Source organism: Carassius auratus, chromosome 2 (assembly GCF_003368295.1).
Source record: "Carassius auratus strain Wakin chromosome 2, ASM336829v1, whole genome shotgun sequence".
NCBI classification, from domain to species: domain Eukaryota; kingdom Metazoa; phylum Chordata; class Actinopteri; order Cypriniformes; family Cyprinidae; genus Carassius; species Carassius auratus.
In genome coordinates, this window is record NC_039244.1 from 29,295,241 (window position 1) to 29,311,248 (window position 16,008).

General features: G+C 37.0%; 1 protein-coding gene across 3 annotated transcripts in view; it reads right to left on the bottom strand.

The window, feature by feature from the left end:
• Positions 1-16,008, bottom strand: part of LOC113039667 (zinc finger protein 521-like) — an 85,908-nt gene that overhangs the window by 56,924 nt on the left and 12,976 nt on the right. The window lies entirely within an intron of this gene.

Here is a 16,008-nt window from a genome sequence, read left to right on the forward strand (position 1 = left end):
GCATGCGTCTTATCCACTGCGCCATCACCACCCCACTTGACGGCAAAAAACTGTAGAAAAACACTTTTTTTTGCTGGCAACCATTAATTTACGGCAAGAAACAGTAGAAAAACAGTTATTTACTGGCAGCAGGGGTGCCAGTAAATAACTGTTTTTCTACAGTTTGTTTCCTGTAAATTAATTACAGTTTATTACTGTTAAATTATGTTTCATTCTGTTTTTTCTTCATCTTAAATCTTTAACCCTTTAAACCCCACAAGAAAATCCTCAGTTTTAAATGAACACTTATAATGTGTGCACACTACAGAGTGTTAGAGTAACACTGAATCAGTGAAGTTAATGAGATAATTCTGTGATTAATTGATGATTGAGCATTAGTGATAAACACCTGCAGAATCACTGAAGGAAAGAGAAACACAAGAACTACAAATTACTTCACAGCCTTAGATGAAATCAACTGAATAAAAGAATACATCAAATCTCTCAAGATCTGATTAAACAACTACTAAAACAGCTTCACCAGATTCACATTACTAACCACACTGACTTTATTTCTGTCAGATGTCTACAGAAGAACTTATGGAGAGTTAAATAGGTTTAGGTGTTTTTTCACTACCATGATGGAGATCAGTGTTTACTTTAGTTGGGCTCTTGAACGTGATTTTTCAACAAATAAGGTTTTTTTTTTTTTTTCATGCTGTAACAATGCGCCTTTGGAACTTGTTATAGCAAAACAAAAGTACACAGAAGAAAAAAAATCTGATATTGTTGTTTATAGATTGACAAGAACAAATACTATTATTTCTGATCTAATCCCGTGTCTCTTCTCTTATTGAATATTGTTTCTACAGCATGAGAAGGAACACTGCTGAGCCATAAGTTATGAAAGACTGTTAAGAAAATTTCACTCATAATAAAAAAAAAAAAAAAAACCTTTGCTGAAATTTAGACAGAAACATCAAGAATCAGCGTATGAATCACAACAATGGTGACAATCCACAAAATAAATGAACATCAATTCTGAACATCACAACACATGCTACTAAAACTTAAAACAAATGCAAAATTATAAGCACATAAGAATTCAAGAAAATAAGTGAACAATTCAGGGGCATAATTTATTCATGCTGCAATGCATGCTGGGAATCATGGATGAGTTTTATCCTGTGCTGGTACCCAGCATGCATTGCATCATGAACCTTTTGATTGTCACCATTGTTGAGATTCATATGCTGATTGTTGATTTCTCTCTTTGAGTGTTGTGGGGACTGCTGCTCGAAATACTTTTTAACTAAAACTAGTCGTTAAATCCATAAATACTGGTTATCACACTACTTTTCAATCTTACAAAATTGAAGTGTTATTCACTCAAATATTTCAACACCAAATTAATATTTGATTACTATAGCAACGCTTTAAGTCAGTCTAGTAGATCATGCCTGTTAGAAACAACCATAATCACTTGACTATCAAAATTAATACTGCTGTAACAGATGCATCATAAAGATACAAATACAGCAATAAAACAAAATTTAAAGTGCAAAAGTCAATGGTCAGGAGCCCAACTAAAGCAAACACTGATCTCCACAATGGTGACGCTAAACGAAAAAGTAACATTATCATCTAAATCTCTGTAATTCTCAATAAGATCTTTTGATCTCTGTTCTCCGATTGGCAGAAATAAAGTCAGTCTGGTTAGTAATGTGTGAAGTTGGTGAAGCTGTTTGTTGATCATTTAAATCTTCAGTTGATTTCATCTAAGGCTGTGGCTGAAGTCAGTTGTATTTCATGTGTTTGTCTTATGTTTTTTTTTTTTCTTCAGTGATTCTACTCATTAACAGCAGCTGTTGATCAGTGTCTGAATTCACTCATTAGTGTTCATTCTCTCTGTCAGGTGGACTATATTAGTAAACTCATGTAGGGAATAGTGAATGAGGGAGTAGGGTGTGATTTGAAACACAGCCGCTGAGTGTCGACTTTGAACGTTGTTAATTTACGATATATAGCAGCAGGCTACTTCTCGAAAACGATGAATATTACCCAGAATGCACTGTTTTAATGAAAAACAGTATTTTACTGTCGAAATTTGGCCGTTTTTTTACAGCGATTTTTAACAGTGTAGCTAAATGCTATCCATAGTGTCAATATCCCAGTCTATGTTCCCCTGTGCTGGTTTTGAGGACTCTTATTTTGAAATGTTCTTGTTCCCCTTTGTTTCTGTGTTCCCTTGTTCCTTTGCCCATCTTTTTAGTTTCTGATATAATTGATTAGCTCATCCCTCATTGTTACCTCATTATCCTGTCAGTATATAACTCAGTCTCACATCACCATTCACTGCTGAGTATTGTTTAGCCATGTTGTCTTGTTTCCTGCTTTGTCTTGCCTTCGTGTTTTGTTTTGGATTGTTTACCTGGTTTTGATTCTTGCTTTCATATTTTTGCATTTACCCTTTGGATTACCCTGTATGGATATTATTCGCTCATCGAAGGCCCATGCTTGCCCTAGGATTATTCTTGTGTCTTACCCTCTATATACCTGTTTGCAATTGTTTGACCCATGCATGTTATGACCATGTCTCTGACCAATAAAAGTTTTACAGAGTATAAAGTGGAAAAATTAAACATTAGCCTTGATTCTTCTACAATACGGGCAGACTGGTGGAACTGTTTTTCAGTTGTTTTCTCCATCTGCATTCGCGTGTCAAACCAGCTCAGTCTTGACTAGACACAGACTTATAAACATTTAATACTTACTACAGCTTCCAGCCGTACAAGAAAACTCAGAGAGAGCACAAACATCTGGGACGAGGAGCCAGTTGGCAAATGTGTTGAGCTGGATTTAGAATGGAGCTGCTGGATTGCATTCGAAAAAATGAGTTATTCTCTCCTGATATCTTAGCAGTTAGCTGGTACTTTGTGTTTTGAAGTTAGAAAGGGCAACTAAAATGAATGGGTGGTGCAAGGGCAGGATTTCCAGATTTAAGCCTGGTATGTTTTCAGTGAAGGCCCAGTTGATTTTGATACATTTCGACGTCTGGCAATTTGTGTCACTAATTAAATAATTAACATCTGAGGTCTGGTATATAAACTATTAACCACTGCATTGTGACCTGATGAGAATTCAGTTAGGGTTTTACAAGATCAGAAATGGTCAAAAATACAAATATACAAGTATTCATATTACATACTTATGCATACTTATAGAACACATTTTATTAATGCTCAAGGTGTGTTCTTTTCATCAAATGTATAACATACAGTACTTTGAAATGATTCAATTCAGATGTATGAACAACCATTAACGTGGATGAATCAAGTCCCTCAGTCAGGATAGGTCCTCCGTTTGTACTGTAAATTACAATTAAGATGCCATAATGTGTTTTTAATACGCCATTTATATCACAAAAACCTCTTTGGCGAGATTTCTTATAGTCTGTTTTGAAGGTTCTTGGATTTGTATAATTATTCTGCCTTCACAATGTAAAAAAAAAAAAAAAAAACAATCAACCAATTTCCCATGAACTCACTTATATTCCACTGGACTAGACTTAAACTTTTATTCATCAATAATTCATGCCTTGTGATACATTTTCATTGCAAGAAAGCCATGCAATCAATCAGAGACAATAGCTGGGTTTCCATCAACCTGCTTTTATGTGCATTTTGAAGTATCGCTTCAGAATCGAAATGCTGAATTTCAAATAAAAATGCCTAAATTTGCAAAAAAGGTTTTACGCTCAGTGGTTTTTGACTTGCGAAAAAAACAGTTAATGCGAATAATGGGAGATGGAAATGCATTTTGCTAATAAATTCCTTCAAGAGCATCAAAAAGTCATTTGACAGACAAGCCCTAACCATGGTTACATGCATAACCCAAGATGTTTCCTTTATAGAGAACTCGCGCTGCATCCTGTAGTGGACACTATGAAGAACAGATTGCCCACAAAGCCATGGTGTAGTGCATGCCTGTTCCCCTGGTGAGAGAGAACCAAGGGAAGTGACAGACATACACCGAATCTTCCCTCCGAAAGTGCCCAAGCCACTGATTCCATGAGGAACCCCACCAATCAGGAGGGATATCCCATTAAGAACAGCGGTTCTAAGAAGACCATGTTAAAATGAGCCAAAGCAGCATGCAGGGCCAAGGGGGACTGCCCATTTAAAGGTCCTGTTTTTTGTGCTTTTTTGAAGCTTTGATTATGTTTTCAGTGTGCAATATAACATGTGTTCATTTTTTGCGTGTATAAAAAAAAAAAGAGTGTTTTTCACACAATTCACCTATCTGTATACCGCTGTTTTCACTGTCATAGAAACGGGCTGATGACCTCTATGTTCTATAAAGTCCCTCCTTCAGAAATACCTAACGAGTTCTGATTGTGCCTGCGGTTCCTGTGTTGTGATTCGACACCAGCTTAGCGCGCGCTGCCCTCCTTGGTAACGCGATTAGGCTAGTTTTGAAAAGCAAGTGGGCAGGATTTGTTTTGAAAACCTGGCAATCCTGATCTGAACCGTAGACAATAAAAGAACGCACATGCTGGAGATGTACTTATAATCACAGGAGCGTTTTTACTGATGAGATGCGCATGAAAAATATATAACCTCTAATAATATAACCTCTTTTTATCTTTGTGCGAATCCAGCATTAAACTGTTTGAGATTGAGGAAGCTTGCTGTCTTCAGCAAAATGAGCTGCACATAGTTTTACATGTGGATTATAATTTTCGGGAACCGAGTTAAACATAAATTGTAGCCATTGATCTCTAAGTACAGCGTCCCTGGGAAGGCCAAACAAAGGTGATTGGACTCGAGATGAAAATAACAGCGTTTCGACGACATGGCGACAAACACAAACGCAGTTCTTCCTCTTCTCGGAGCGCAACAAGACCACGCCCCCTTTTTTGGGTATTCATGTGGGCGGAGGTTAGTCAAAAAACTGTTTTAGTGACGTCATTACTGCAGGAAGTAGAGGGATGTAATCCAAACGGGTCATTTTTTGTAGGTGAACTCTGTTAAATAAAATATCTCGCTTGGCATTGAACTTTGAGCTTTAGAATTTTACCGATATTATTTATACTCTAACAACAACATTACACACTAACTAAAGTTTAAAACATGGGATCATGAAGAATGGGACCTTTAAATAACCTGTAGCCCACCCCTACTACCTGAATAAGTTTAAAGTGCCCCTATTAAGGTTCCTGATGTTGTTTTGAGAGGCTCCTTCAATAGGTCTACCTGGATGCAAAATCAACCATTTTGTTTTCTCGAAATATGCATTTAATATAACCTCTTTTTCCAGCGATTCTCAAATGATTCTTTTGAAGCCATTTTTAAGATTCAATCTCTCTAAACCTCCCCTATTCTAAACTATACACCCATTGCCATAGTTCTGTATTTTGAACGCTCAATAGAAAAAATTAACATCTATTATTTATTATACTTACAGGATGTGATTCAGTGGAGCCAGTTGGTCCAAATAAACTAGGTACTGAGCCATCTTTCAAATACAAGCATTTTGTGAATCCTGCAATGTGTTACCCTGTGATGTGTAGCCTTCATGGAAGTGGGATTTGAAATTACTAATGACTCGTTAGTCCACTCTTTCTTTTAGGAGGCAATAAATACAGAGTTCTGGCATGTAACTCTAGATGGTGCAGTCTGAGAGGTCTAACTCAGTCTGACCTAATGACATCATCACATGGCACAGCTGATTGGTTCTCTCCTGTATCAGTAGCCAATGAGCTCGCTGCTCAGCATTTAAATATTTGACTAGGGTTTACCGTAGCAGTTGCAGCTTGCTTCAAAAACCCTTCTCCTTCCCCAGCTCCACCTGTATAGATCTGCCACGAGGTGATTCATGTATGCTATATCGGGGTTCTTTCATGCATGTTATATTTGCAATAGCTTACATACACACAGCAGCATGTTGTGGATGTATTGGCAGTAGTAAGTCTCTGTACTTGCTCTGCCGCAGCAGCAGCGTAGCAGATATATTCCACCAAGATCAAATACATTAACATTGTCATGTACATTACCATGCCAATCCCTCCGAGAGTTGTTATGACAGAACTTTATCATGCACTTTTGGCTTTCCAACTTTACAAATTGTTTACAATCTCATCCAACAACAAAAAAAAACACTTGTATTAACTTACATTTTTTAAATTGCATAATGTATGGGCACTTTAAGGGGTAAAGGGAAGTAGAACATCTACTTAAAATCCTAAGCATCAAAAGGTTTTAGAATTAGAGCGCATTTTAGAATAGGAACGATTCTCTTCCGATACCTTCCTGAGATCTACTCAGTTCCTCTTAGCGCTCGCCCACCTCTACATCCGATTCCTAAAGGCAGGAGGGGCATGAGTGGCCACGCAATACTTCTGATCCTACCTATGATCCTCAGATTGAGATGGACCGACCCCCTCAGAGGTTTTATAGAGGAAGAATTGGGACCGTGAGGACTGCTTTTTCACCACCTTGAACTTCTCAACCAGAAGCCCAGAAGGTGAAAGCAGAGCATCAAGAACAAGGGCTTTCTCCTTTCTCCCAAAGTCTGTAATATATAACCACAAATGCCTCTCCACAGCCACAATTGTTGCCATTGTATACCCAATGGCAGCAGTAGTCTGTTTAGTGGCACAAAGAGCCAAATCTGCTGTGTGGCGCAGCTGAATATGGTCTGTCCCATGATCTCACAAACTCCATGTGTAAGTCTAGAAGAAAGGGGAGACTCCTGGGGGACGGGAGATCGTGACCGGACAGAAAGCGCTCATCCAATGTACCACAGGCGAGCTTCTGCCTTCTGACTAAATCAAGCTTGAATCAAGTTGTTACGATTCAGTGCTCTCACTTTAATCCCCATCACCAACCACATCCATGTCCTTACTCTCACTAGATGAGCCCAATGTAACGCTATCCATGGAATCAGATGACCCAAGTCAAAGTGTGTCTGAAGCTCACTGAAGACTCGAGCTTACAGCGGAAGGTCCATATCCTTCTCAAACTTTTCTGCAAGCTCAACCTGCGAACCCCACAATCTGAGTCTACATCATGCCTCAGCAGCAGTGCGACCCAAACTGCGAGAGACAGTTGCTTGTCCCTCATCCGTCGAAAAGAGGGAAAAACATGAACAGAGCATGAACGGAGCACAATGAGCGCATTCAGGGAACTTGAGCACCGAACACGTGTTTTCCTCACCAAGACACATAACGCATAGATATTGTGTTCCCGGATGTTAGTGATGTCCAGGCTACATCGACCAGTGGGACTGGATTAGTTTTACACATGCTTCAGACACTGGTCATACTGGTGGCAATCCCCCATGGTGTCGCTAGAGGATGCAGCATGAGTTCCCTTAAAGGGGAACACTGGTATCACAATAAATGGGAGAAATTGAAAAACCCAATATGGTGGCTCTAGTAAAATAAGTCCCACCTTACAATAAATTAAACAGCCAATCAACAATATCGAAAATAAACACCTTGTCTTATGATTGCCTTTTCACTTTTTTATTCAAATGTTGTAGTGTCTGTTCAACAATGTTTCACAGGGTGAAAATCTGTTTTCTAATATCCAATGAGTCAATAAACAGATTGTGATGCTATTAAATTTGTACAAAGTATGATAATAATAATTTAATTCAGTTATTCTACTTACTGATCAAAACTCTCAGTTATAACCACTAGGCTACATTATATATATATATATATATATATATATATATAATAATTTAATTAAGTTATTCTACTTACTGATCAAAACTCTCAGTTATAACCACTAGGCTACATACATATATATATATATATATATATATATATATATATATATATATATATATATATATATATATATATATATATATATATATATATATATATATATATATATATATATATATATATATATATATATATATATATATATATATATATATATATATATATATATATATATATATATATATATATATATATATATATATATATATATATATATATATATATATATATATATATATATATATATATATATATATATATATATAGCCTAGTGGTTAGAGAGTTTGACTCCTAACCCTAGGGTTGTGGGTTCAAATCTCGGGCTGGCAATATCACAACTTAGGTGCCCTTGAGCAAGGCATTGAACCCCCAACTGCTCCCTGGGCGCCGCAGCATAAATGACTGCCCACTGAAAGTCATGAGGTTTGGTAACCCATACTCAGAATTGGTGCATTTACATTTAAGGGGAAGTCTAGGCCTAATGGTTAGAGGGTCGAATCGAAAGGGTTGTGAGTTTGAGTCTTGGGCCGGCAGGAATTGTAGGTTGGGGGAGTGCATGTACAGTCTCTCCACCCTCGATACCACGACTTAGGTGCCCTTGAGCAAGGCACTGAACCCCCAACTGCTCCCCGGGCGCCGCAGCATAAATGGCTGCCCACTGCTCCGGGTGTGTGTTCACAGTGTGTGTGTGTGTTCACTGCTCTGTATGTGTGCACTTTGGATGGGTTAAATGCAGAGCACGAATTCTGAGTATGGGTCACCATACTTGGCTGAATGTCATATCACTCACATATAATTTTTTTTTTTTTTTTGTTTTTTTGATAAAGATTCTGCTAATAGTGTGCAACAGTCAGGTTTCAGAAGTTTATTTTAAATTTATTTTCTCAATAAGGAAATTGGCCTATTGTGAGTTGTGAGGTTTTTAATTGATTGTATATGCTTTTGTCAAACCCATATATTTACATTAATTAAACTTATTTTTTAAAATAATAATGTTTAAATGGGGGGTGAAATGTTCGTTTTCACTCAATACTTGAGTACCTATACAGTAGAACTGCATCCTTCATAACTCCAAAAAGTCTTTATTTTTATTATATTTATAAGAGTAAGATAGTCTGTACCGATTTTTCTCGGAAAAACACGAGCGGCTGGAGGCGTGACGTGTGGGCGGAGCTAAAGAATCACAAGCGCGAGTAGGCTTTTGCGTTGAGAGCGTTTGGAAGCTGTGACACAGATCCAGAGGCTGAAATTTAACAAGAGCAGCATCAGCAAATGCGTCTCTATGTGGTATGTACTGAAACTGTATATATTTGCTTAGCGGTTTTGGAAAATGACTAAAGTTCCACTTTATGTCGTCTTTTTTTTTTTTTTTTTTAGCTGTACATGTGAAAAGTGCAGTTTGATGACATCATCGCATGTTGTTTACTTGATGTGCTTATGCGCCGATAGCTAACAACACGAAGTTAACAACACAGAGATATTTGAAGCAGTTTTACTCACCGCATGCGGTTCCAACACACGATCGTGACCCTTTTTCGTTGGGACTACATTATCCTTAAGAAATAAACGATGTGCAAACCCGGCGTCAAACTGGGCTTTGTTTGTAAAACAAGCATCTTCGAAATGCAGGGAACAAACACAAACACTTGCACAACTCCGTTGATGCTCTGTAAAAATAAACTCCGTCCACTGGTCCCTCAATGCTGTTTCTCTTTTGGTAATCTGTGCAGGGTTGTCTTGCCCTGGCAACCAAAAACACACTTCTTTTGTGACATTTGGCGACGCTCTCGCTCTGATCAGTGAAGTCTGTTGTGCTCTCAGTGCTCTGCTATACGGGAGCGCGCTCTTCCGGCAGACGTGCCTCAGGACCCATATAAGGAAATTCCGCTCCATCTAACGTCACACAGAGCCATACTCGAAAAAAACTTTCAGAAACTTGTGATAAACCGGAAGGAGTATTTTTGGAACAGAAATACTCCTTCAAACGTACAACTTAATTTTTGAAACTTTGTCCATGTTTAGCATGGGAATCCAACTCTTTAACAGTGTAAAAAACTCAGTATGCATGAAATAGCATTTCACCCCCCCCCCCCTTAATAGCTGAATTTATGGTGAAAAAATTACATTATCCATGATTCTATACAGAAAATTCTGCCAATTAGAGAGTTGCAGCAAGCAAAGTCCACCTAAAGAGATCTTTAGCTCCACCCATGAAATAATTGAGTCAGCCACCTGTGCTTTCAAAACACCTTTAAATTAATATGTTTATATTTCTATTTTAGATTTGATTTGCAATGTTTCATAGAATTATAGTTCTTTCCATTTTATAAATTATAGTTCTTTCTTGCACTGTAGCTTTGTGTCTGATTTTCATTTACTTTTTTGCTTCAAATCAAAGGTTTTAAGATCCATATGGGAAAAAACTAATGGGAAAAATGCTTCTGGAACAAACGCCACTGAGAAGTGGGTGGGCACTGATGCACTCTAGAGGAAGCAAAGTGGAAACTCTTTGTCCATTGGCTTAAGTCCAGAAAGACAACAAGAACAATAGCTCACCTGTTTTTTCCCTATATTTGCGTCTCTACAGAGATGAGCCATGGCTGGTAGACAAAGCTCAATGAATAGTTTATATGGAGCAAGATAGGATGCTCAGGAGACAGAAAGAGGGAGAGCGAGGAAGAGAAATAGATATGGCTCCTGAGACTGGAGCTTCTTTGAATATATAATGACACTTTGGCTTTAACATGGGCGGCACTGAACACCCTGAGACTGTGGCACACATTCAGATAAACATTCATTATAACACTGCCAAGCGCAAGATAACTCCCTTTCGAGTTGTTGAACTGATGAATCCATCAATGATGAGTTCATTGACTTGACACTGAAAAACACTAGCAGAGGCCGAAGATTGGGCATTTTTTAGAAAGTAATGATGCATAATGATGCTTCGAAAATCGAAAATACCATGATTTTTTTTTATTTTTTTTTACATTTTTTGACAAAACTGGAAGTCGGCAGAGCTTAAATCGGAAACTACCAAGCAGTCTATCAGTTCAAACTACACTGAAAATAAAATGTTTTAAGATTTACTTTGAAACTATTTTTACTCCACAAACTGAACTTCCCAAATAATAATAATAAAAAAGGAAAGTAACACTGAATTAAATAAAATTTTTAGGATAATTGTACTCCAATAATCATTTGAACTTGAAGGTCAAAGTGCACATGAATTTGATTAATTGAAGAAGTTCTTATAATAGCAAAATACCAGTGTTGTAATGTAAAGAAAAAATATACTTCGTTACAGTACTTTTTTGGGAGTATCTTTACTTTAACTGAGTTTTTATATTTCAGGCAACTTTTACTCCGATACATTTCCTGTAAATATATTCGTTGCTTACTTCAAAATAGTCAGAAGAACACAGACTGCAGGAAAGCAGGTTTGATGAATCAGTGGTCTGGCGTTTTCAAGTTAGACTCTTTTCCACTCAAGTCGAGTCTGGGGTGGGTGATACACAAGTGCAATTTGACGTTATCATGGGCTATTTCACTGAATCACACACAGAGTGCACGCACATTCATTTATTAATCTATTAAAACTCAATATTCCAGGCTTTCTAAATTGTAGACGGCAATAATTCTTCTGTATGCTTTTTATATTTATATAATTTAATGTAGGCCTAGTTAACTTAATTTATATCACACAAAGTGTACCGTTTTTCTGCAGATCCATGAACACATTTAATAATAATCTTATACAAGTTCAGTGAAGCAATAAGTGACTAACATTTTAGGCATAATATTACTTGTTTTTGCTCAATTTTGCCAACGAAAGTAGTTCCAAACAAAGATCGCAGCACTGTTTGTCTCTCTGAGCAATGGATGGTGTTTACTTATTAAATGAGTCAGCTTTTTGAATGAATCGGTTGAATAAATAACTCAGTGATTCACTCATTAACAAGGTCAAATGCTTTGTTTCTGAATGAATCAGTCGTTTGAATGAATCGGTTGAATCTCAATGACTCACTCATTAACATTCACTTGCTGTCCCCTACTGCCGGTTTTATTTTCACATTTTGTTTTCCATGTTTAAAATTATTTCAAATATCATTATTCAACGTTTTATGTTAATAACAAATCATTAAGCCTATTTATGCATCTGTACCTGCAGTTGAAATGAATCCATGCCCTAAATGCTATTTCAGATGCAGATTCCAGAAATGTTTTCTTATATTGGAATAAAAGACACTGGAGTACCAGAAGAAGTGCTTCTTATTATTATTACATCACTGCAAAATACATGTATGCATGTATGCAGCCAGCAGGAACCACTTTAAGTTCGTTGTTTTAATTAATGTAATTTTCTTACAATAATGAGAGCATGCATTACATTTAGAAGATTTTTATATTTCTTGTAAATCATATTTAGATTATGTTTGCATGCTAAATCATCAAATGCTGCGAAAGGGGTTGTATAAGAGCTCTTTTTATGTGTTTTTTAGATCCTCATTACTTACAGCAATATCCTAAATTATTTACACCTTGCACTTTTTTTTTAAATAATCAATTATTTCTTATGCTGCTGTAGGAGTTTTAACGTAAATTATTTATAGTTTTACTAATTTTAACCATTTTTAATACAGTTTATTGCCTACACAAGCACACTTGATTTGATATTGTATAGCTTTTGATTTTGCTAACAAAAGGAAACATTTGATAACTTACAGATGGAGTCATAAATGTTTAATGTTCATACTGACGACTCATAAAGTCAGACTGAGCTCTGGTCTATTAAAGCTCTCTGTGTGCCAGTCACATTAGACTCTTCTCTCTTTTTAAACCGGAGCACTAGAACACAGAATATGAAATTAATCTGAAGTAAACCATAGCACTTAAAGTATACATTTAAAGGTAGACAGGAGTACTTACACTTTTATTGGAGTATTATTTCATAAGCCTGTCTGCACTTTGATTTGTGTACTTCATAGTCCACCATATACTGCATTAACTTTTATCAATAAACCCCTCACAAATGGATCCTCAGCCAGTGGGTTCATCAGATCCATTACCAATTTACACTATTTCCCTAACCTTACTCCTGTATTAGACTCTAAATGCATATTTCACTCTCAAAAGATAATGGGAGGTCTTTTTCCTGTTTATTTGAACTTTTTAAAAATGTAAACCATATTTTAATTTTTTTTTTTTTTTTTTAATAATGGAATATTTTTTAGATTAACTTTAATTTATAGTTCACCTGGATACTCTGCAGTGAATGGGTGCCGTCACAATTAGAGTCCAAACAGCTGTTAAAAACATCACTATAATCCACAGCAGTCCAGTCCATCACTTAACATTTGGAAAAGACAAAAGCTGAAACAAATCCAGCATTAAGACGTTTTAACTTTAAACCATAATTACTGACCGAATTATGAGTCCGTAACACTTTTTCCAGTGAAAGAGTCCAATTCCTGTTGTCTTTCACATACAAATTTCTCTCCTGATTCAGATGAGACAACTTTGGATAGAGGACTCATATTTTAGCCCGAAGCAACAGTTTAAAGTTTAACCCTCTTAATGCTGGATTTGTTTCAGTGTTTGTCTTCTCCAGATGTTCACTGATGGACTGGAGTGCTGTGGATTATTGTGATGTTTTTATCAGACTCTCATTCTGACGGCACCCATTCACTCAAGACTATCCATTGATGAGACACTGATGCAATGCTACATTTCTCCAAATCTGATGAAGAAACAAACTCACCTACATCTTGGATGGCCTGAGGGTGAGTACATTTTCATCAAATTGAAATTGTTTGTTGAACTATTCCTTTAAGCTTAATCCTTATTGGTGCAGCATACCTTAATAATGAGCTAGATTTTATTTTGAACTGGATAAGCGTGCTTCGAACAGTTTACAAGAATCTATCAGAAGCTTATGCTGGTGGTGACCTTGAGGAGTGTTTATGTGGAGATGGACAGCTGTTGCATTTCCAGCCTCCCTGAGGACAGCAGCGGCTGAACCAACACGATGCTGAAACCAGCCGTGGAAACTCAATCCTCAGCCGGGCCGGAGCCAGCACCCCACCGACGCCGAGAGCTTTCAGGGGTAAACACTCCTATCCCAACCCCCTCTGGAGAGCACTTCTACCATCCTATACCCAGGCAGAAAGACACCCTCTTTGGGGACGCAGTGCTTCAGCCCTGCACCTCGCAGCGGGAAAAGAGCCCATTGGGTTGGGGTCAGTTTGAGCAATGCTGAAGGGTCCAGCCATTCTTCCTTTCCCATTCCTGTGGAAGACAGCAAGTCCTGCGGGACACATTCCTATAGCCGTCTCGCTCTTTCTCTCTCTGCAGTTCTACATTAGCACAATCAATAGTCCAATCACTTCAGGGACACGGGTGGATCCATCAGTCTATTCCCATAACGCAATGCAGTGGTCATGACTTAAGTGCACAGAGAGGTGTTAAAGCTCCTCTGGACCAGGCCGAGACGACGGCAGCCATTGATCGAGGCGACACGTGACATCTCTTACTGCCTCGGTCTTTGTGTCTCATTCTCTCATGAAAATCGGAAATTTGTTTTGCACACCCCTAGTCGAGGTTCCCTGTAGCACTATTCACAGAAAACAAGTATCAGATATATTCTACCTGATATAAGGAGCACAGCAAAATATTACAAAGACAATATGTCTTTATTGCATTTTATTCTCTGGCAACACACACAGACGCACACACAAAGACAAGTTTAGGCCTGGATTGTGATAATAATAAATATTATTATTATTTAAAGTTAACTATAATAACAAATCTGTCACCGGATGAATATGTGATTACTGAACTGTATGTTATGACTATTAGTGATTTGCAAGTGGAAATGAACCAAGAGCTGTTACTGTGTTTTGTTCTCTTAAGAATCGAAAAAACTCTCAGTCAGACTAATTACTGCCCATGTCATTTCTGAAGAAAAGGAAGATAAATGAGTGTGTTTAAGTCTTTTTGTGGTGAATTTATTCTGTGAATACATGAAAAAAATAGTGAATGTGAGCTCTTTGCTGCAGCGTGGTTTTAATAAACCTGCTTTCACCTGCACACTTCTGCTCTTCTTCAGATATGCACCATCCCCAAATGACTATTACATTCTTCTTTTTGGCCTCCACATGAGCTCATTTAAAGCACAAGTACTGAACAATTAAGACTTAAAAGAAGGAGTCGCTGATCAAATCCAGCCAAATCAATTACGCAGAATTACAAAAGCCCAATCTCCATCCTAGGGACCTAATCACAAAGGTTTGTGTCAAGGTTTTTTGTGTGTAAGTTTACTCCAAAGAGATAAACTGCTATAAAACAGTGGATGCAAATAACAATGAAGCACCAGGTGCTGCACATAAACACAAGTCAGATCTGAGCGCCATCTACATCGTGTTAAAGGCAGAAAAAGAAGATATTCTGAGGAATGTGGCTAACGTCAACTGTTTGGTTATGCACATTCTTCAAAATATATTATTTTATGTTCAGCATAAGAAAGAAACTCAATATAATAATATCATTTCAATATAATGATATAAATAAACTATAAATAAACTCAATATGGAGCGTTTTGCTCTATTTTGCTAAGAACTGCATCTGTCGATCAACACAGTGGTGTTTTGTTGCTGAATGATTCAGCGTTTATGATGGAGTCATTGATTCAGTAAGCCATTCATAAACACACCATAGCTGCTAAAATCTAAACTGCATACTAGTATACTACTCATACTATTTCAGCATGTTTTTATAGCAGAGATAGCAGTAGTAGTCGTATGCTAGTCATTTGATTCATTCCTGAATGAATCGCAGTTTAGTGAATCAGTGACTCATTAAGACACATACTACTGGTTTTACTTTAATATTTAATATAATTTTATAGTTCTATATTTAGTATATTTTACATTTAAAACATTAATCTCACAACATAATTTAAGCAAATGTAACTGCAGTGTAAATGCATTCATGGCAACTCTGAGCTGCATTAAACTTTGTAAAAATGTAGCACAAAAGATGGATCTTGCTGATACTGATTTCATTTGATTTGTTTCAGCCCTGTAGTATTTAATTATTCTAATTGCATTTATTGACTAAATATATTAGTTTACATGAAAGATGATGCAAACATTTAATAACGTTAGAACATGTGGAATAATAAAAGTTACAAAAGATAAATAAGTGTCCCTTGAAATCAATTTAAGAGGGAA